This window comes from Oncorhynchus mykiss, chromosome 2 (assembly GCF_013265735.2).
Source record: "Oncorhynchus mykiss isolate Arlee chromosome 2, USDA_OmykA_1.1, whole genome shotgun sequence".
Taxonomy (NCBI): Eukaryota; Metazoa; Chordata; class Actinopteri; order Salmoniformes; family Salmonidae; genus Oncorhynchus; species Oncorhynchus mykiss.
The window spans coordinates 26,299,401-26,322,376 of record NC_048566.1 but is presented as its reverse complement, the minus strand read 5'-3'; the positions used below and the strand labels follow the sequence as shown (position 1 = coordinate 26,322,376).

At 46.2% G+C, this 22,976-nt stretch overlaps 1 protein-coding gene across 4 annotated transcripts in view; it reads right to left on the bottom strand.

Annotated features, from left to right (window-relative positions):
* cdk14 (cyclin-dependent kinase 14) overlaps positions 1-22,976 on the bottom strand; it is a 207,269-nt gene that overhangs the window by 8,605 nt on the left and 175,688 nt on the right. For 3 of the 4 annotated variants that reach the window (XM_021626100.2, XM_021626109.2, XM_021626106.2), the window contains one exon: positions 1,663-5,089. The exons of the other annotated variant lie outside the window; for it this stretch is intronic. The gene's annotated coding sequence lies outside the window, so the exon portion shown is untranslated. Of the gene's footprint in view, positions 1-1,662; positions 5,090-22,976 lie in introns of those variants that run through there. 4 annotated transcript variants of the gene reach the window in all.

The window sequence follows — 22,976 nt, the reverse complement described above, 5'->3', positions numbered from 1 at the left end:
GAACAGTGGGAGGGAGAGACACTGTGTAGAGGAGAACAGGAAGGAAACCGTGAGAGAGAAAAAGAGAGAGAGAGCGAGAGAGAGACCCTGTGTAGAACACCAAAGGAAGGAAGGGAGATACTCCACTACAGTGAGCTTAACAGGGCTGTCCTGCCCCCCCCCCCCCCCCCCCCCCTGACTTTTAGGGAGTCTATTATCTCTCATTTGTCATCAACTGTACTGTACCTTACTGTTCACCAGAGATATATTAGATCATGTAAGACTGTTTAATGTACAAAAACAGTATCATAACAACATAAATAATAATAAAATCAACTACTGTTGCAACCATCAATAACACTATGACCAGTTATAGCGCATCAATAATATGATTAGCCCAAGTGATGTGCATCAAAACGTATTTCTAGTTATCAACCTGTCACAGAGCACTCTCTATTGAGAATTCAAAACATCATGGCTCACTAGCTGAGGTCAAGCAAATACAGAGGATCCCTAATGTTAATCAGTCACCCAGGCATTCTGACTGGTTAGGAGGCATGTCTGTCAGTAGGATGGAGAGGGAGTCAATAAGTATGTAATATATCCTGACAGAAGAATGCAGTGAGATTTGGTTCTTCAAGCTACACCCTGCCAAGAGAGACACACAAACTCAAAATGACTTATGTTACTAAATGTCTTGTTTTAGGGCTGGGTGTCTAGCCAAGTCTTTTCAGTTTGGAATAAAGTTGTCCAGAGCAATCAACATTACAAAGACAAAGTTAAAACCTTGAGTCAGATTTGACCTTCATGCAGTTGATATATGATCCAACATTAAAGAGATAAACTGGAATTAACTATTGGAAATGCATTTTTTGGTGGGGAATTTTTTGGTGCAAAACAGTTTCCGAACCATTTATGACCACATGCAATAACCACAGAACAGAATAGAATGACTTCATATTTTTCCAAAGAAACTTTAAAAACGTTATGAACATAACATTCATACAGCACACATTGTGTTGTTGGGGTTTCCATGTATTTTTCTCCTACCTATCTGTCACAGCAGTCATTATGACCTGGAGGTTGTTTGTTTTCATGTTATAAATGATATCTGTTTGAGGACCAGCAGGCCTGAAAACTGTACTCATAACTGAAGTGTACATACTTTTTCATGTATGCATCCCAAATGGCACCCTATTCCCTATATAGTGCACTACATTTAACCAGAGCCAATAGGGATGCAATTTGGGATGCAGACTTGGAGATGTTGTTGACCTATTGGTATGGTTTGAATCAGAGACATAACACCTTGGTGGGTGTCCAGAGAAAACACTGTTGTGGTACAATACAAAGAGGGACTCTGTAATCAGGCCAGCTGAGCTCACATCAAACAGGGACTGGTAATACAGGATAAATCACTAGAAACCGTTGCTGGTACAGTTGAGGAAATTATGCCTTAAAAAAAAAACTAAGTACGGTACTTATATCAATTCCAGGGATAACTAATTTCAGGAAGTAGCTAACTATGTAAATACTGATGAATAGGAGGACAAAGGCAACCAATATCCACACTAGCATGACCACATTAGAATGGAGTTGTGGTAGAATTAGTATGAAAGTATGTATGTAAGTGTGTAATACATTACCTAACAACAGCTGTTTTGCATTGGTAGCTGAACACAGTTTGAAGCATTAATAAACTTTATTTATTTCAGGTAAACCAACAATAAACAACATTTACAGAAGGACATTACATCTTCCATAATAACATTACATACAGGTCGTAACAAATAGGTAATGCAACAGCTATTCTACTATTATATCCTAAGTTTCAGTTTATAAAGTGACCGGTAACACTTCTTCTATGTCCGAAACCACTTGTGAAAAATGATGTATTTTCAGAGCATCATACAAAAAAGAAAAAATAGATACGCAAAGAGAAGCTTTTTTTTTTTGTACTGTAAAACACAGATTCAGTGTTGAGTACAGCGGGGGTTGCATGTCTGGTTCCAAAACGCCTTTCCCAACATATACTGTACGTCTGCGCAGTTAAGAAACTGACAAGGCCAAAAAAATACTGTATGTGTATATATCCATATATATTTAATACGAATCCTCTCTTTTATGGCGCAAAGGAGACACGCGTGACCCTGTATGTACGCAAACATAGTACAAGCGTCACTATTAAATTTTACACAAGGCGTTTCACCTCCCCTTTTACATACAGCCTAGTGAGACGGTTTATAACAAAGGATACAAAATGATTAAATATTGACATGTATCTCGAAATATGACTCAGAATGTGCACATTCCGTAGCGTGACCAGTATAGCAAACAGATCCATCTTAAGCCATTCCCCAATTCAGATTTGAATGGTGTATTTGTAAATGCATTTTATTAAACATCTGGAAGTTAACTTTACAAGCAAGAACCAATGGTAACATTAAAATGATAGCAGGCCCCATTAAAATGTTAATATTTTCGACCACCACAGTGCTCAATGTGCAATTTCACTACTTCTTTCCCAAGATTTCCCTTCATAGAGAAAATGCTTTTTGTTCCCAAAGGAGAAAAAAAGAGCTTTCAGGAACTCCACCTACGCAGGCAGGCAGGTAGTCCAAAACATATACAGTATTTTCATGTTTATGTGATGTCGCAGGCAGGAGGCAAAGGAAGAAACTTCTGGGACACAAAGGCACAAAATAAAAAGGGGGAGAAAGAAAAGTGATATGCCACACAGAAAGCAGGAGAGTAACGTATCAACAATAATTATTCAGCTACTAATACCTTAGTATCCCATAAAGCCATGCAAGGCCGAGAAGAGCGAGCTGGGCGATCTATCTCAGCAGAGCTCTCAGGTATTTACCCTCCTCTGTCACGCTGCTTTAGTCACATTAAGACGCCACTCTACTCTCCACCCTTCCTCACCGTCTTCACTACCACAACACAGAATCACTTGCCCCACTAGGAATGACACTGAAGTTCTATGAAATCACTTCAAGTATTTGTAGTAGTTCTCCTTAAAAAGTCTCACTGGGGTTGGAAACTGGGGTCTGTTGGCCTATACTATGGTTGACAAGGGAGGGCACTGATATTTCTAGTCTGTGCAGGCAAGGGCATGTGATTAAGGACAACACAGGTGCAAAAAGTGACATTTTTAATAAGCTGGAATGTAAAGTAGGGCAAGTAGATTAAAAAAGTGCATTCTCAAAAAGCTAATGACATGATATCACTGTGTTTCTCTGTCGTTGCCTCGCCTGCTCTATATCACACCAAACACCACTAGATATGGTGGGACAATTAAAGCTGTAACATAACATGGACTTGGCCATATGGCGAACTATGTCAAAGCCTTCTACAAGACTCCCTACAAGACTTCCTTTTAGCGTGTCCTCCTCCTCCTCCCTCTATGATAGACTAGCAGGTGAGGCAGGGGTGGAGAGGGACTGTGTGTGGCCTAGTGTCTACAGTATAATACCTGTGACCGTCTCTCATGTATTCTCATGTGTGTGTGTTAGTGTGTGTGTGTGTGTGTGTGTTTGTGTGTGTGTGTGTGTGTGTGTGTGTGTGTGTGTTTGTGTGTGTGTGTATGTGTGTGTGTGTGTGTGTGTGTGTGTGTGTGTGAGTGCACACACACGTCTTTCTAAGGGTGTCAGTGTGGATTAAGAAAACTAATCTCTCCTGATCGTCAGTGTGTGTCCATGATATCTCACTCAGAACTCTCCTCCCCCTCTACTTGTGAACAGTACAGGCCCATTCAGATTAGTGGTAGATTTCAAATCAATCCATAAAACAGGAACCCATATTCTCCATGTTACTGGTCATTGCTATATTACCTAGCTCACACATGACTAATATGAGCAGGTATTTTTATACACAACAACACCCAGTTGTAAATCGAACACAAAGAGATCTTTGTACCAGCCAATGAAACAAAACTATTTGTTAGATCAATATCACACGATATCAAAAAAAGTGCTCCTAGTAATTGTAATTGACGTGATAGCTGAGACCAACAGCCAATGACGTAATCGTGTAAAAAACATTTGTGATGACGTCTGATATACAGTACACTACTGGACGGTGACGGTTCAAAGGACGTGAAGGAGAAGAGGATTGTCACGGGTCGAAGTAACCAAGAGATCAAAATCCCACTGAGCCTATTGCCATTGTGTTTTACCATCTAGATACAGTGCACAACAAGATAACAGTACCTCATGGCCTACATGGAAGCACCAATGAAGGGTATTGCCCATGTTTTGATGCACACGCAACCACACAGATGTAACACACCCACATACACTTGAGACGAACCACAGCGAATGTACCATATAACATGTGACTCTTCACGATGTCATCGACACTAATTGCTTTGTGTGTATGCATCATCTCCAGCAGAGACTAACGGATTATTATCACCAGTATCACTATTACAGTATTAGTACCATTGCTCTTATGATTATTATTGATTTGATGCCATTTGACCCTGGCCTGACAGTTACAGAGGAGGAACAGATCAAAGTTAAAGAGAAACATTACCACCGCTTGTCATTTTCAGTTCCAGTTTGTGTTGTGAGTGTGAGTGAAACTGTCCAGTGGGTGTGTATCTGTGTGTGTACGTGTGAGTTTGTGCATGCGTGCGTGAATGCATGCAAGTGCAGCATGTTTGTGAAAGAATGTAAGCTTTCTCGGAGTCCGTGATATATTTTCTAAATATGAGTATACTGTACACACAAATATACATTCTCACATAGGTAGTTAGAAACACAAGCCACAGTATGTATCAATAGTATTGTAAAGTCCCTTGATGATTAAGGGTATTGTAAATGTGTCAACGATATATGAGTATCATAACATTATAAAAGTCAACAAAAATTGCAAATTATAAAACTGAAATTGGAGGTGTCACCCACCAAAATGTATACACGCACACACACACACACACACACACACACACACACACACACACACACACACACACACACACACACACACACACACACAATTGGAAAGGTAATAAGTTAAAGAAACAGAAGAGGGAATGTGATCCCGGTGGTTCCTCCATCTCAGTGTCTTTGTCCTTCTCTCTTGGACTGACCACAGCAGCAACCTGAAAAACACACACACACACACACACACACAAACACTTTAGTTAATCTGCCAACTGGAAATGAACTAACCACAACTACTTTATTTCTGAACGACCTCTTAGGAGAGAAGTAAAAAGAGAGAGAAAAATAGAGACGGAGAGAGAGAGAGAAATAACCCAGTAGACCTGGCTGGCTTGGAGCGCTCCTCTAATCCCCTTCTTTCTTTCTAGTGACCATACTGCAATAATAAATAATGCATGTCTCTCCCTGTGTCCCCCCCCCCCCCCCTCTCCCTCACTCTTTCCCCCCTCTTTCTCTTTCTGTCTCTCGCTCAGCCTTTGGAAGTCCATTCCCAGTGGATGTGAGGCAGTCTATGCCAGGAATCTGAAGTCTTGGATGGACGCCTCCTTTATCTGCTGCTCATGCAGCTCTCTGACTCAAAAACACATACAGGCGGTGTAGGAATGTGTGTGTGTTAGTGTTTGTGGGCGCGCGCGTGCGCGTGTGTGTGCGCGCGTGTGTGTGTTTGTGTGTGAGCGAGAGGGGTAAGAGGGAGAAAGAGAAGTAGCGAGAAGATGAGCTTGATTTCAGGTTGCATTGTGTAAAGCAGGGATAGAGTATGGAGTCTTGTTTAGGTCAAAAAGGACACCGCGAGATGAACAGAGTAGACATAGGACAGAAACAGAGAAAAGGGGATAAACAGACAGAGAGAGAAAAGGAGAGAGGATGTGAGGCTGAGAAGTTCAAGGTCACAGAAGCACTCAGTCTCTCTCCCGTTCATCTCTCTCTCTTTCTCTGCCTCAGGGTGAGTTATTGGACGGCAGGTCGTGAGGCCCACACAGAGGGATCTCTCTCCCCCCTCTCTCCTTTTGCTCTCCTCCCTACAGTATCATATACTCTTTAAGTCAACAATGGAATGTGTTGTTTTTGAGGCCTGATTTAGTCCTGTGGGATGAAAAAGTACTAAAGATGTGTGTGTGTGAGTGAGTGTGTGTGTGTGAGTGAGTGTGTGTGTGTAGGGGGTTCCGCTTAAGGAACCAGATGGGTAGGATTTGTAGGGCGTGGCCATGTCCAATAGGGCCAGCTGTTGTCTGTCATACAATGGTAAATAGACAGAACTTCCCCCCCACACACACACAATGATATCATTAAGAAGGGAAAGTGCTTAGTGCTGGGTGGTGGGATATTTAACAATGGAGAGAGAGATCGAGCGAGAGAATAAGAAGAGGTGACTACTAAAGAAAACAAACACAAGCTAACCTCTCTCTCTCTGATCACCCTTCCCCCTCCACTCGCCCACACCCGCGTTTGTAGTCTGCTCCCCCTTTTCTCCCCAATCCCACTCCCCCCTCTCCCCCCACATCCCAGTCTCTCTGAGGCCATGTTCAAATATCAGCACAGTTCTTCTCTAGATGTTCATCGGGCAGCCAGTGAGTCTTGCAGTGAGAGGGTCGCTCCCCAGACAATCCCCTCCTCAACACACACACCTTTCATCCCTTATATCTGCCTGATCAAAGAGCCTGTCACTACCGTGAAGCAGCAGGTCTGGAAATACTAATAACCTCAGAGAACGGAGACAAACCTCTCAGGTGTTGCAGAATACTAACACACTTCAAATACGCCTAAGTAGCATATAAACACCATGGACAAAATAATGTAGACAAAAACACAGAGGGGTTTTAAAACAGTCAAATACTTCAAATAGGCCTAACTAGCTTATCAATAAATATGTTTACATGCACACTAATAATATGATATTAAACTGACTTTGGCAGTAGGCAGATTATGCATTAGTCATGTAAACACCTTGCTCTGCTTAGCTTAATCGGCGTAAGGTCAAAATCATAGTAAGCGTTCGCTGATTGAAACACCTGGTGTTCTGAGCAATCCTTTGAATGATTAGGACATGTAAACAAACGTTCCAGTGGTGTATTAGATCTGGGCATATGCACCAGCCGAGAGCCTCCCTCTTTAGTACGAGTCAGTTTGGAACAACTGAATGTATGTGACTTAGAAGTGGTTTTCACATACAAACTTTTTATGTCCCAACTCAGAATCAAATATGCTTCCCAAAAAGAACATGGTCGCTGTGGTAGAACGTTTATTTTGATTGGTGATTTTCTGCATTTATCAGAGTGCCATCAGGTAGTCTGATTTCAGGTGTGTCCATCTAAACAGGGTTATTAGGGAAATCGGTCTTCTTGCAAAGCATGTAAACGTTTTAATCAAACTATTATATTCATCTGACGATCCACAATAATCGCATTACTGTGTGCATATAATCGTACTCAATTACATTTTTACAGGTCTCTTTAACAAACAGGATTTGGTTCTAAATTCTACAGATGATTATCAATCCAAAACACCCTGAATTAACAGGAGTTGTCTGCATTGGTAGTCAGGCAAGCTTGACTGAGGAAGCCTGACACCCTCTGCCTACCACCCCTCCAGAGATCACGCCCTCTGACCCCTAACCCCCACAGCGGTCCCGTCAGGTCTGATCCCGGGGTAATGAGGTGCGTCAGCCCGCCATTAAAAATCACTCACACAACACCCTCAGCTGAGACATCCCTGATGCTTTAACAAACTGTTTTACGTGCTGGGCTATAAACTGTGGGTGTGTAGGTGTGTGTGTTAGTGAATTGAGGATTTGGAGTGATTTTAATTAAGACAAATCATTTTCCATTTCTTTTAAGCACAGGTTTAATTAAAAAACCCAAAGGTTCCCTACTGGATGTAGACTGGACTTAAAAGTTTCCAGCCATTAGAATGACAGGAATGCTGTGTTATGGCTACTGCTGTGTTGGGTTGCCATGGCTACTGCAGACTTCACTGGTCTTACATGAGCAGCCGTTTCCAGTGTACTAGTAACAATAATTAATCATTTAGAATGCCTAAATCATCTAAATTATACACTCTCTGTCTCTCTCTCTCTCTCTCTCTCACACACACACGCACGCACACACACGCACACGCGCACGCACACACACACGCACACACAGTCAAATCCTCCCAGAGTCGTGGGTACCATCGGTGGTTTGCAGATGGTTTTCTCTGCTTCAGCGGACTAACAGAAATCTCCCCACCTGTTTGCTTAGTGGAATACCCTTTACATGTACATGTATTTAACCAGACATGGAGCTTGTCTGTGGTGGTTTTTCTGGTTCCAGCCATGGTTTATCACTAATAAAAACAGTGTGAATAGCAGAGCCAGTCAGGCAGGGCAGACTAATGTTTACCAGTCTATAGTGCTATAGCCTGTCTCAGTACTACGCTCCCTTCATTAAAACAGCACTCTACATATCCATACACCCCTGCCTGCCAGGCTAAACATGGCTGGGCCTAATGAATATGAGAGAGAGAGAGGGAGAGAGAGAGAGAAACACACAGATACATTTATGTTTATCTAACCTTGTGGGGACACAATTTATTCCCATTCAAATTCCTATTTTCCTTAACCCCTAACCCTAAACCTAGCCCTAAACGTAACCCTAATCCAATTCTAACCCTAACCAACTAGAAATGTACTTTTTCCTTGTGGGGACTTACAAAATGTCACCAGTTGGTCAGATTTATTTTAGTTTACTACTGTTGTGGGGACTTCTGGTTAAACACACACACACACACATACACACACACATACACACACACAAACACACACACACAGGTTTGTAGCAGGGGTTAACGGGTACAGGAAGCAGCCACTCCACCTTCAGGCCCCGGCCGTCACATGACATGCAGATTCCAAAGGGGAATTGGTCGATGACCCACACGCTGGTGGGTATATGGGGAAGATGTTTAATTCCAGCACTGGCTTAAGGCGCCCCTATCTCCCTACCTCAGAACAGACAGAGGCACCATGCATGGGCTAGCTAGCTGACTAGTGAGGATAACACAGCTACGCACAGTTGTCTCTGTTTCTCTCTCTTCTCTCTGGGCAGAGGGGTTAAGTTAACCAGTTCCTGTGTGTGTGTGGGGATGTGTGTGAAGGTGTGAGGCAGTGGAGGTGAGGGGTTCTCTGTTGGTCTCCTCAGGAGAAGAGTGTCTATTCTACACATGGATACATGGATGTGTTTTCTATTTCCTCATGTCCTGGCACCACAATCCCACTGTTGAACGTCTTCCATGTCGGCACTTCAAATACAGGCAGAGTAGCACGTACACACTCTCTCTCTTGTCTCTCAGACACACACTGCATACAGTATACACACACACACACACACACACACACACACACACACACACACACATACACATACACACACACACACACACACACACACACACACACACACACACACACACACACACACACACACACACACACACTATGGAGTAGTAAGTCAGAGCAGAGGCAGCACAGGTGCAAGTCATTATACACACATTCCTGGGTGCATTAAGGGTTGGGTCTGTGAGGCGCTGGGAAGCTGGGTGTTTACATAGCAAGTCATCTCTACAGCCCTGTTCTACACTACCCCGGATTTACAACTGCAACTCTTAACAGCACCATCCTCCAAACCACTATTACTGCAACTGCAACTCTTAACAACACCACCCTCCAAACCACTATTACTACAACTGCTACTCTTAACAGCACCATCCTCCAAACCACTATTACTACAACTGCTACTCTTAACAGCACCATCCTCCAAACCACTATTACTACAACTGCTACTCTTAACAGCACCATCCTCCAAACCACTATTACTGCAACTGCTACTCTTAACAGCACCACCCTCCAAACCACTATTACTGCAACTGCTACTCTTAACAGCACCATCCTCCAAACCACTATTACTGCAACTGCTACTCTTAACAGCAACACCTTCGGCTTGGCAACACAACGGCTTGGCTGGCTGAATAAAGAGATGAGAAACTGTAGTTCGAAGAAGAAACTACAGACAAATTCTATTCTGCTTTACACACATTTTTTGAACATGCCATTTTAAAGTGCATATGAATAAATAGGAGCTGTGGTGTGGGTGAATGATGTCTGACCCCCTTTGACATTACCAGTGTGTATGTTGTGTGTCTGTGTTCGTGTGTCCATTAGATCTTCAACGGAAAGATCAGCCTCTAAAGCACTGCGCTCACTAAAGATCCCGCCAGTGTCAAACTATTTCTGGGGCGAGAGCGGAAAGCGGTTACTATATTCTCATCCCATAAATCGCTGTTGGTTTGAGTGCTGTATTCCTTGTCTGAGGCCTGGCTGATTTCCCCCTTGTGGGGTTTCTGTCAGTAAGGACATGGGAACACAGCTGAGAAGAAGACAAGAGGAGGAGAGGAAGACAGGAGGAGGGGAGGAGGAGAGGAAAAGAGGTGGAGAGGGAGAGGAAGACAGGAGGAGGAGAGGAAGACAGGAGTAGGGGAGGAGGAGAGGAAGACAGGAGGAGGAGAGGAAGAGAGGAGGAGGAGAGGAAAAGAGGAGGAGAGGAAGAGAGGAGGAGAGGAGAAAAGAAGAAGAGGGTGAGAGCTATTGCTTAGGCGCCTGACTGTAGTGTGACAGCGGAGACTGCCACTGTGCTGATGTGTGTGTGTGTGTGTGTGTGTGTGTGTGTGTGTGAGTTTTTCCCTGCTACAGTATCTAACCCTGCTGTAAATCAGTAGACCTCCTGCTGGGAGCAGCCCATTCACAGACCAGCCCGATACTATAACACAAAGACCCCCATCAACCCCCATTAAAACACACAGCGCCCCCATTCATCTCCAGTCACACCACCATAACTCTCTCCCTCCATGGACCTAATGGTTGTGTGTGTGTGTGTGTGTGTGTGCGTGTGTGTGTGTGCGTGTGTGTGTGTGTGTGTGTGTGTGTGATGGGATGCGCCATAACTCTCCAACCATGGAGAGGTAATGGTTATGTACAAGGCTGTGCTCCACTCGGTCTTCCCCTTCACAGTGTCCTCCCTCCTAGAGGGAAATGACTGCTACATTGTGGATGTCTGACAGGCCTTGTGAGGGGTAAGTGGCTTTTGGAGGATTGTAGAGCCAAAGCAAACATCTATTGGAGTTAGAAGAGACTATCCAGTGGTACTACTAATGCCTAGTGTAAATAGACCCAGTCAGTCCTCCAGTCCCATGGAGCAGCTCCTCTGGTGTCTGAGTCTGTGATACGCACAGGAGGCTATGATACGTACAGGAGGCTGTGATACGTACCGGGAGCTATGATACGTACCGGAGGCTGTGATACATACAGGAGGCTGTGATACATACAGGAGGCTGTGATACGTGCCGGAGGCTGTGATACGTACAGGAGGCTGTGATACGTGCAGGAGGCTGTGATATATACCGGAGGCTCTGATACGTACAGGAGTATGTGATACGTACAGGAGGCTGTGATTCATACCGGAGGCTGTGATACGTACCGGAGGCTGTGATACGTACAGGAGGCTGTGATACGTACCGGGAGCTATGATATGTACCGGAGGCTGTGATACGTACAGGAGGCTGTGATACGTACAGGAGGCTGTGATATGTACAGGAGTCTGTGATACGTACAGGAGGTTGTAATACGTACAGGAGGTTGTAATACATACAGGACGTTGTAATACATACAGGAGGTTGTAATACATACAAGAGGCTGTAATACGTACAGGAGTCTGTGATACGTACAGGAGGTTGTAATACGTACAGGAGGTTGTGATACGTACAGGAGGCTGTGATACGTACAGGAGTCTGTGATACGTACAGGATGTTGTAATACATACAGGAGGTTGTAATACATACAAGAGGCTGTAATATGTACAGGAGTCTGTGATACGTACAGGAGGCTGTGATACGTACAGGAGTCTGTGATACGTACAGGAGGTTGTAATACGTACAGGAGGTTGTGATACGTACAGGAGGCTGTGATACGTACAGGAGTCTGTGATACGTACAGGAGGTTGTAATACGTACAGGAGGTTGTAATACATACAGGACGTTGTAATACATACAGGAGGTTGTAATACATACAAGAGGCTGTAATACGTACAGGAGGTTGTAATACGTACAGGAGGCTGTGATACGTACAGGAGGTTGTAATACGTACAGGAGGTTGTAATACATACAGGATGCTGTAATACATACAGGAGGCTGTAATACATACAGGAGGTTGTAATACATACAGGAGGTTGTAATACGTACAGGAGGCTGTAATTGAAAATTCTGAGATTTTCCAGAAATCACGGTTGGGAAATTCCCAGAATCAGGAGGGAATAAGTAGGATATCCAGAATCCTCCTAACAGGATTTCTGAAAACCCAGGGAATTTGAAGAGGGTTACTGACATTTCCCAACACTGAGTCCCACAGACAGTAGCTAAGACAGCCTGCTCTAGCCTAATGCAGACTATGGACAAGGGCTTTACAGTGTATTTGCATATTTATGTTTGAATAATGATGCTACAATATTCTATTTAATTCTGTACAGGGTCCTGTATGGTAGCGCATGGCGCTTGAAACGCCAGGATAGTGAGTTTGATTCCTAGAGCCACACAAACATACAAATGAATGCACGGATGACTGTAAGTCACTTTGGATAAATGTGTCTGCTAAATGGCATTTATTATATGTACATTATACGTGCACAGTTCTGTATAGAACACCACAGATTACAGCAGGCTTGTAGTAAGTAGATCTAGAAGGAAGGTGAGGTCTTCCCATCAGGACCCAAACTAAGGACATGCCTCTGTTTGCTCTTCCCATATAACACTACAGTGACAGTACACATGGATAGACAACCTCAATAACCTCTCTCCCTCCCTACCTCTCTCCTACTCTGCCTTTCATGACTTACTACTAAAACTACCTGGTTCTACCAAAACTCCCCCTGCCCTTTCCACCCCAACCCAGCAGCCAGAGCTCCAACTAGCCACACCCACACACACACACATTAACACTTAGCTGGCTAAATCACACCCAGTGGAGAAATGAAAGAAGAACCATTAGAATGGACATGGGATTAGCTATATTTGCATCATGGCTGAAGTGGGAAGTGATGCACCTTAGAGTTAAGGTCAATGTCTGCCCCAACACAACACCCTCAGACTTAAGGTCACTGTCTGCACCAACACAACACCCTCAGAGTTAAGGTCACTGTCTGCCCCAACACAACACCCTCAGAGTTAAGGTCACTGTCTGCCCTGACACAACACCCTCAGAGTTAAGGTCACTGTCTGCCCCAACACAACACCCTCAGAGTTAAGGTCACTGTCTGCCCCAACACAACACCCTCAGAGTTAAGGTCACTGTCTGCCCTGACACAACACCCTCAGAGTTAAGGTCACAGTCTGTCCACACAACACCCTCAGAGTTAAGGTCACTTTCTGCCCCAACACAACACCCTCAGAGTTAAGGTCAATGTCTGGCCAGACAACACCCTCAGGGGTAAGGTCACAGTCTGTCCACACAACACCCTCAGAGTTAAGGTCACTGTCTGCCCCAACACAACACCCTCAGAGTTAAGGTCAATGTCTGCCCCAACACAACACCCTCAGACTTAAGGTCACTGTCTGCACCAACACAACACCCTCAGAGTTAAGGTCACTGTCTGCCCCAACACAACACCCTCAGAGTTAAGGTCACTCTCTGCCCTGACACAACACCCTCAGAGTTAAGGTCACAGTCTGGCCACAAAACACCCTCAGAGTTAAGGTCACTTTCTGCCCCAACACAACACCCTCAGAGTTAAGGTCACTGTCTGCACCAACACAACACCCTCAGAGTTAAGGTCACTTTGCCCTGACACAACACCCTCAGAGTTAAGGTCAATGTCTGGCCAGACAACACTCTCAGAGGTAAGGTCAATGTCTGGCCACACAACACCCTCAGAGTTAAGGTCACAGTCTGGCCACACAACACCCTCAGAGTTAAGGTCACTGTCTGCCCTAACACAGCACCCTCAGAGTTAAGGTCACTCTCTGCCCTGACACAACACCCTCAGAGTTAAGGTCACTGTCTGCCACAACACAACACCCTCAGAGTTAAGGTCACTGTCTGCACCAACACAACACCCTCAGAGTTAAGGTCACTGTCTGCCCTGACACAACACCCTCAGAGTTAAGGTCACTGTCTGGCCACACAACACCCTCAGAGGTAAGGTCAATGTCTGGCCACACAACACCCTCAGAGTTAAGGTCACTGTCTGCACCAACACAACACCCTCAGAGTTAAGGTCACTGTCTGCCCCAACACAACACCCTCAGAGTTAAGGTCACTGTCTGCCCCAACACAACACCCTCAGACTTAAGGTCACTGTCTGGCCACACAACACCCTCAGAGTTAAGGTCACTGTCTGTCTACACAACACCCTCAGAGTTAAGATCACTGTCTGCCCCAACACAACACCCTCAGAGTTAAGGTCACTGTCTGGCCACACAACACCCTCAGAGTTAAGGTCACTGTCTGTCTACACAACACCCTCAGAGTTAAGGTCACTGTCTGTCCACACACAACACCCTCAGAGTTAAGGTCACAGTCTGTCCACACAACAACCTCACAGTTAAGGTCACAGTCTGTCCAGACAACAACACCCAAAGAGTTAAGATCATTGTCTGTCCACACAACAAACTCAGAGTTAAGGTCACAGTCTGTCCACACAACAACCTCAGAGTTAAGGTCAACGTCTGGCCACACAAAACCCTCAGAGTTAAGGTCACTGTCTGGCCACACAACACCCTCAGAGTTAAGGTCACTTTCTGCCCCAACACAACACCCTCAGAGTTAAGGTCACTGTCTGCCCTGACACAAAACCCTCAGAGTTAAGGTCACTGTCTGCACCAACACAACACCCTCAGAGTTAAGGTCACTGTCCGCCCTGACACAACACCCTCAGAGTTAAGGTCACTGTCTGCACCAACACAACACCCTCAGAGTTAAGGTCACTGTCTGCCCCAACACAACACCCTCAGAGTTAAGGTTATTGTCTGCCCTGACAAAACACCCTCAGAGTTAAGGTCACTGTCTGTCCACACAACACCCTCAGAGTCAAGGTCACTCTCTGCCTGACACAACACCCTCAGAGTTAAGGTCACAGTCTGTCCACACAACACCCTCAGAGTTAAGGTCACTGTCTGGCCACACAACACGCTCAGAGTTAAGGTCACTGTCTGGCCACACAACACCCTCAGAGGTAAGGTCAATGTCTGGCCACACAACACCCTCAGAGTTAAGGTCACTGTCTGCCCTAACACAGCACCCTCAGAGTTAAGGTCACTCTCTGCCCTGACACAACACCCTCAGAGTTAAGGTCACTGTCTGCCACAACACAACACCCTCAGAGTTAAGGTCACTGTCTGCACCAACACAACACCCTCAGAGTTAAGGTCACTGTCTGCCCTGACACAACACCCTCAGAGTTAAGGTCACTGTCTGGCCACACAACACCCTCAGAGGTAAGGTCAATGTCTGGCCACACAACACCCTCAGAGTTAAGGTCACTGTCTGCACCAACACAACACCCTCAGAGTTAAGATCACTGTCTGCCCCAACACAACACCCTCAGAGTTAAGGTCACTGTCTGCCCCAACACAACACCCTCAGAGTTAAGGTCACTGTCTGGCCACACAACACCCTCAGAGTTAAGGTCACTGTCTGTCTACACAACACCCTCAGAGTTAAGGTCACTGTCTGTCCACACACAACACCCTCAGAGTTAAGGTCACAGTCTGTCCACACAACAACCTCACAGTTAAGGTCACAGTCTGTCCAGACAACAACACCCAAAGAGTTAAGATCATTGTCTGTCCACACAACAAACTCAGAGTTAAGGTCACAGTCTGTCCACACAACAACCTCAGAGTTAAGGTCAACGTCTGGCCACACAACACCCTCAGAGTTAAGGTCACTGTCTGGCCACACAACACCCTCAGAGTTAAGGTCACTTTCTGCCCCAACACAACACCCTCAGAGTTAAGGTCACTGTCTGCACCAACACAACACCCTCAGAGTTAAGGTCACTGTCCGCCCTGACACAACACCCTCAGAGTTAAGGTCACTGTCTGCACCAACACAACACCCTCAGAGTTAAGGTCACTGTCTGCCCCAACACAACACCCTCAGAGTTAAGGTTATTGTCTGCCCTGACAAAACACCCTCAGAGTTAAGGTCACTGTCTGTCCACACAACACCCTCAGAGTCAAGGTCACTCTCTGCCTGACACAACACCCTCAGAGTTAAGGTCACAGTCTGTCCACACAACACCCTCAGAGTTAAGGTCGCTGTCTGGCCACACAACACGCTCAGAGTTAAGGTCACTGTCTGGCCACACAACACCCTCAGAGGTAAGGTCAATGTCTGGCCACACAACACCCTCAGAGTTAAGGTCACTCTCTGCCTGACACAACACCCTCAGAGTTAAGGTCACAGTCTGTCCACACAACACCCTCAGAGTTAAGGTCAATGTCTGGCCAAACAACACCCTCAGAGTTAAGGTGACTGTTTGCACCAACACAACACCCTCAGAGTTAAGGTCACTGTCTGCCCTGACACAACACCCTCAGAGTTAAGGTCACTGTCTGTCCACACAACACCCTCAGAGTTAAGGTCACTTTCTGCCCCAACACAACACCCTCAGAGTTAAGGTCACTGTCTGCAGTCTGGCCACAAAGACAGGGAAAGATGCTGAGGTACATAATGGATGTTATAGGACTTCTCATTTCCATAACCATGAGAGGAGTGTGCTGAGTCGATGGAGGGAATGATCCACCCCATAGCCTCTAGTGGGGTGTCTCTCTCTCTGCCCCCTCTGGGCCTCGTTTAGCTGCCAGAGCCCTCCCTCCCTCCATCCACATAGGAGTAAACAACAGAGCAGGATTGGGCTTGGCGTTGGTCTCCCCCAGGACCCTGAGCGAGCTGGCAGAGAGACGTCTGTTTAGCATCTGTCAGAAAACGACACGATGGAGCCAAATGGAGGTTCAGTCACATCAGCACTGGGATAGGAGCCCCTGTCATCTCACTGCCACGTGTCGCCTGGGGCGACACACACGCACGCACGCACGCACGCACGCACGCACGCACGCACACACACACACACACACACACACACACACACACACACACACACACACACACACACACACACAGACACACACACACACACGCACGCACACACAAATACACACACAGACGAACAAACCCTTCTTCAGAGAGACCCAGCTCAGCCCGTGTCCACTATCCGGCCCCCAGGCCCTTTTCCCTGGCCACCACATCAAATCATTGCCCCCTCTCTTCACTTGGAGCTCACACCTGAGCTTGGATCTGCTGGGATGTGACAGAATACAATAGCTCAGTGGACAGCACCCTGTACACTTCTCACATAACATGGTTTGGCTAGAGAGAGAGAGAGAGAGAGAGAGAGAGAAAGAGAGAGAGTTGATGTTCTGCAGAGGGTGAGAGGCCAGATGTTTCTCAATTACAGCTAAGATGGTTCAATTAGTAAAGTTTTGTACACATTCAGTGGCTGTGGAGCACAGTATACACTACTGTAACATACAGTTACAGTGTCATTTGAGGGTGTGCTTCAGCTCTCTCTCACTCTCACTCTAGCTCTCCTTCTCTCCCACTCTCTCTCTCTCACTCTCTCTCTAGCTCTCCTTCTCTCCCACTCTCTCTCTCTCTCTAACTCTCCTTATCTCCCACTCTCTCTCTCTCTCTAGCTCTCCTTCTCTCCCACTATCTCTCTCTAGCTCTCCTTCTCTCCTTCTCTCTCTCTCTCTCTCTCTCTCCCTCTCTCTCTCTCTTAGGATGAAGACATCATTGAAGGCTCGTCTAATCCCTCACAGGATAAGACTGTCATCAGAATGGATGAGGAGAAAAATATTTCAATGAAGGACTTTAAAAGCCTGTTTTCCATCCGTCCATTCTGTCCCCTAGACAGAGAATCCCGCTCAATCACTGCATCCACAGATTAAGTTTCTCTAATATTAGGTGACAACAGACCTTTAAATAGCTGCAGTTGGAGCCACTCTAAGCCATCTAGCCCTCTCCTCCCCTTCCCTCCCCAGTCCTGAGGGCATGTTCTTAGGGGTGGAGATCTAGAGGATGAAATAGGGATTTAGACCCTGATCCAGAGGGGGGTAAGACCAGAGGCCTGCTGGGTTTAGTCCTGGGCCGGCCTGGGACCCTCAGGCACGGTCTCTCTCTGACAAAGACAATCTGTTCCTCTCCCTCTACTCTCTGAAACAGAGCCTCTCATACTCACACAACTCTGAAGAACAAATTGAACCGAATCATCAGTGTGGACATCCCTTTGGATACAATGTGTGTGTGTGTGTGTGTGTGTGTGTGTGTGTGGACAGTTCACAGGAAACCCCAGCTAGAGAGACTAGTGGGGTTAGGACACTAATGCAACCCTATAACAGTGCTCCTTATAACAGTGCTCCTTAGGGCACTGGTCAAAAGTAGTGCACTATATAGGGCATAGGTTGCCATTTTGGATAGTGGCTGAGTAACTTTAGACCTTTGTGGTGTTGCACAGAATTTACTATACTCCTCTGTTTTGGTTTCCTGCATGCTCAACTTCCCACACTGGTCAGAGAGTTCACATAACTTATTATACTCTGTTTTGGTTTCCTGCATGCTCAACTTCCCACACTGGTCAGAGAGTTCACAGAACTTACTATACTCCTCTGTTTTGGTTTCCTGCATGCTCAACTTCCCACACTGGCCAAAGAGTTCACAGAACTTACTATACTCCTCTGTTTTGGTTTCCTGCATGCTCAACTTCCCACACTGGCCAAAGAGTTCACAGAACGTACTATACTCCTCTGTTTTGGTTTCCTGCATGCTCAACTTCCCACACTGGCCAAAGAGTTCACAGAACTTACTATACTCCTCTGTTTTGGTTTTCTGCATGCTCAACTTCCCACACTGGTCAGAGAGTTCACAGAACTTACTATAGTCCTCTGTTTTGGTTTCCTGCATGCTCAACTTCCCACACTTGCCGGAGAGTACACAGAACACATTGCACAATTTTGGAAATATATAATGGCTGGTTTTGTTGAAAAGACAACTGCAAGGTCAGATTCTCGCTGTTGTGAGGTGATTTTCTTATAGATCACATCTGGCCAGACTCCGAAGAGCAACGAGAGGGCGTTGACCTTTGAAGAACATGCATATCCTAGAGCGAAGGACAATTGTTTCACAAACCACACTTGATGTTTTGCCCAAAATCCGTTCCAGAGTCTGAATGTGTACACTGCCTGCTTACTACATTACCTATCACAGCAGTCTCAGTGCACTATATGTGCACCATCAATATGCTTTATCTCAATATACAATATGTTCTATTTCCAATATGCTGCTATCTAAATCTCTATTAACACTGACTCATTTGGCCTCAGTCACGGTCCTCAGATCCAGAAGCATATTTATAGGGCCACAACGACAGGCCCAGAGCAACGGTCTCTCTCCCTAACCAGCACTAAACAGGCCCAGAGCAACAGTCTCTCTACCTAACCTGCACTAAACAGGCCCAGAGCAACGGTCTCTCTCCCTAACCAGCACTAAACAGGCTCAGAGCAACAGTCTCTCTACCTAACCAGCACTAAACAGGCCCAGAGCAACAGTCTCTCTACCTAACCAGCACTAAACAGGCCCAGAGCAACAGTCTCTCTACCTAACCAGCACTAAACAGGCCCAGATCAACAGTCTCTCTACCTAACCAGCACTAAACAGGCCCAGAGCAACGGTCTCTCTCCCTAACCAGCACTAAACAGGCTCAGAGCAACAGTCTCTCTACTTAACCAGCACTAAACAGGCCCAGAGCAACGGTCCCTCTCCCTAACCAGCACTAAACAGGCCCAGAGCAACAGTCTCTCTACCTAACCAGCACTAAACAGGCCCAGAGCAACGGTCCCTCTCCCTAACCAGCACTAAACAGGCCCAGAGCAACAGTCCCTCTACCTAACCAGCACTAAACAGGCCCAGAGCAACAGTCTCTCTACCTAACCAGCACTAAACAGGACTACTAAACATGTTACCCCTCCACCATGACACTAACACATACACACTCCACAGGGCTGGTGGCAGTGCAGCCTGAAAGCGAGTTTATTGTGCAATAAACAGCTGAATTTAGTGAGGAAATGAGCTGGAACATACCAATCTATTTCTGTACATCCCCCCCTCTCTCTCTCCCTGTAATGAGATTATAGGCAAATGGAAACACAGGGCATAACAGATATAGAGCTAATTTAGGAAAGGGGGGGAAAGAGAAAGTAAGAAAGAGAGAGAGAATGAAAGAAAGAGCGTGAGAGAAAGAGAGAGTTTTTGTGTATGTGTGTGGTGGGGTGTCTTGAGGTTGGGGACAGTCAGTGACACAAGGGGGGCATTGCTGGCTAAAGGTGGATCCTTATCGTAATCACTAATATCTCCATACCACAGGGACCACACACACACACACACACACACACACACACACACACACACACACACACACACACACACACACACACACTGTATATGGTGGCGTTATGGTGGTGGGATGGGAGAGGTTGGTCATGGCTGTCATGCACTATTATTGGGGAATGCTATGACACACTGCAAACTCTCAAATAGTATGTAGCCTGTGGTAATATGTAGCCCCTGAACAGGCAGTGAACCCACTGTTCCTAGGCCGTCATTGAAAATAAGAATTTGTTCTTAACTGACTTGCCTAGTTAAATAAAGGTAAAATAATCTAATTAAAATAAGAGGTTACAAGGGTTTATGATCCCCTGTGACACTAAACATGTTTACACAGAGATACAGGTCACATTGGTTAGACAACAAACCATAGCCTTGTTGTTGAACAAAAAGCACAATTGAAGACCTCAGGTAGCAAGCAGCTACAGTACCTCTACTGTACCTCTACTAGACTAAAAAATATATATATCTCCATCATTATATTTTCTCAAGGTTACAGTGGCATAGAAAGAGAGAGATGGAGAGAAAGAGAAAGGAGAGAAGGAAGGGAGGATAATTATAACATGGTGTGTAATTAAGGCTGTAAAAACTCCCCTCCCTCCCTTCCAGCTGTAGCCCACTGGGTACATTCCGTAATCCATATTCATATTCCGCTGAGCTGAGCTGACACAGAAAGTGAACCAGTGCTGGAACGCTGAGGAGCCAACAGCACCACTGGCATCATTACATATTCATTGGCCTTAAAGCCATGTGTGTGACTGGGTAGGCTGATATGTGTGACTGGGTAGACTGGTGTGTGTGACTGGGTAGACTGGTGTGTGTGACTGGGTAGACTGATATGTGTGACTGGGTAGACTGATATGTGTGACTGGGTAGGCTGGTGTGTGTGACTGGGTAGGCTGGTGTGTGTGACTGGGTAGGCTGGTGTGTGTGACTGGGTAGGCTGGTGTGTGTGACTGGGTAGGCTGATATGTGTGACTGGGTAGGCTGGTGTGTGTGACTGGGCAGGCTGATATGTGTGACTGGGTAGGCTGGTGTGTGTGACTGGGTAGGCTGATATTTGTGACTGGGTAGGCTGGTGTGTGTGACTGGGTAGACTGGTGTGTGTGACAGGGTAGGCTGATATGTGTGACTGGGTAGGCTGGTGTGTGTGACTGGGTAGACTGGTGTGTGTGACTGGGTAGACTGATATGTGTGACTGGGTAGGCTGGTGTGTGTGATTGGGTAGACTGGTGTGTGTGACTGGGTAGGCTGATATGTGTGACTGGGTAGGCTGATATGTGTGACTGGGTAGGCTGGTGTGTGTGACTGGGTAGGCTGATATGTGTGACTGGGTAGACTGGTGTGTGTGACTGGGTAGGCTGATATGTGTGACTGGGTAGACTGGTGTGTGTGACTGGGTAGACTGGTGTGTGTGACTGGGTAGACTGGTGTGTGTGACTGGGTAGGCTGGTGTGTGTGACTGGGTAGGCTGGTGTGTGTGACTGGGTAGGCTGGTGTGTGTGACTGGGTAGACTGGTGTGTGTGACTGGGTAGACTGGTGTGTGTGACTGGGTAGACTGGTGTGTGTGACTGGGTAGGCTGGTGTGTGTGACTGGGTAGACTGGTGTGTGTGACTGGGTAGGCTGATATGTGTGACTGGGTAGGCTGGTGTGTGTGACTGGGTAGTCTGAGATTTGTGACTGGGTAGGCTGGTATGTGTGACTGGGTAGACTGGTGTGTGTGACAGGGTAGGCTGATATGTGTGACTGGGTAGGCGGGTGTGTGTGACTGGGTAGACTGGTGTGTGTGATTGGGTAGACTGATATGTGTGACTGGGTAGGCTGGTGTGTGTGACTGGGTAGACTGGTGTGTGTGACTGGGTAGGCTGATATGTGTGACTGGGTAGACTGGTGTGTGTGACTGGGTAGACTGGTGTGTGTGACTGTGTAGACTGATATGTGTGACTGGGTAGACTGGTGTGTGTGACTGGGTAAGCTGGTGTGTGTGACTGGGTAGGCAGGTGTGTGTGACTGGGTAGACTGGTGTGTGTGACTGGGTAGACTGGTGTGTGTGACTGGGTAGGCTGATATGTGTGACTGGGTAGGCTGGTGTGTGTGACTGGGTAGACTGGTGTGTGTGTGACTGGGTAGACTGGTGTGTGTGACCACGTTACATAACTGGTAGAAGGGTCTGTCGAAAGACTGTAGGATGCGACGCCTGACGAGGAACTACGTTCCCGCTACGCTGATTTTTCGTCACTGATCAGGACAAATCCTGATTTCGCAGGTGCTTGAATCTTTCGAATTCCGAAAGGGGAGAGGACATTTGGCTTATAGACTTCCCAGGAACTGGCTGAGAGTTTCTGTTAGAGCGGTGGAGACTTCGTTAGGCTTGTTAGTATATTTTCAAACACGTCTTCCCGACAGCTTAATCGAGCATATGACACAATTACTCAAGATTTTAATTCTGGGTGTCGGAGATTACAGAGAAACCAACCATTTTTTGTCATAAAGGGGCGGCAGGGTAGCCTAGTGGTTAGAGCGTTG